Consider the following 992-nt stretch of genomic DNA (forward strand, 5'->3'; position numbering starts at 1 on the left):
TGCTTCATACATCACGGTGATTATGGCCCAACATTAGGAAGCCCCTCTTGTATATGAATACACATTTACTGTGTGTTTCCTCTTTCACCTTCCATACTGAGCTCCTTCTGTTTCATTCTCTCTCTCCTGAATAAATATCTCCAAGTCGCACTAATTTGCCGGCCTCGTGTCGTTCCGGTTCTTCTGCTTTGTTTGACTCTGATGTTCTTTTTTTTTTTGCTGCGGTATGCAAAACCATGCGGGCCGGCAGCCAATATGCATAACCCGATATTACAGAAGACTGAAGAGAGGCAGAGGTCGGTCTGCAATTAGACACAATAGCAGGCTTTCTACTCACCTTTAATTCTGCTCTGACATTAGTTTGAGTGTGGAGAAGTGCCAGATCCTTGTTCTCGTTTCTTTTCTTACACTTTGCTTTGGCTGCTACGTGTTTCTGCTCTGGACTTCCCCAGAGATCAGCTGTCTTTTCCTCGGATCTCGCGTTGGTTAAGTGAATGTCTCTTGAGGTTCTTCGGTTCACGCTAACGATCCACTTCTGTTTATTCCACGGGAGCTGGAAATGCAAAGTGTCTTTATTTTTTCGAAGGAAACTCTTACAAAATATCGTGGGTGTTTATTTGAGCAAATGTCAAAGCGTTTATCAACTTCCTTTGGTTTTAATCTCTGTCGTGAGACTGTAAGGGGAGTTTCTCCTCAAAATGTCAGATTGTTTTGTGAACAACAGACAATATTTGATGAATCAGCAGCACATTAATTCACTGCGTTCATCCACAGCTGTGAGGGAAAGTGAGAGATGCAGTGAGGAACAACCGACACGCCTCGGCTCAAAGGTTAACAGGAAGCGGAGGTGCAGGATGCAGTCTCTCGGCAAGGAGCAGCCGTTGGCCCCGGCTGCAGTGATGTCACACTATCCGACCAATGGGAAAGAAGAGGAGGTGAACACAGGTGAGCCCTGGAGCTGTGTCGTTACCCTGAATGTGGCCGGGTCGGTT

The sequence above is a fragment of the Melanostigma gelatinosum genome (genome assembly GCF_949748355.1).
Source record: "Melanostigma gelatinosum genome assembly, chromosome: 22".
NCBI classification, from domain to species: Eukaryota; Metazoa; Chordata; class Actinopteri; order Perciformes; family Zoarcidae; genus Melanostigma; species Melanostigma gelatinosum.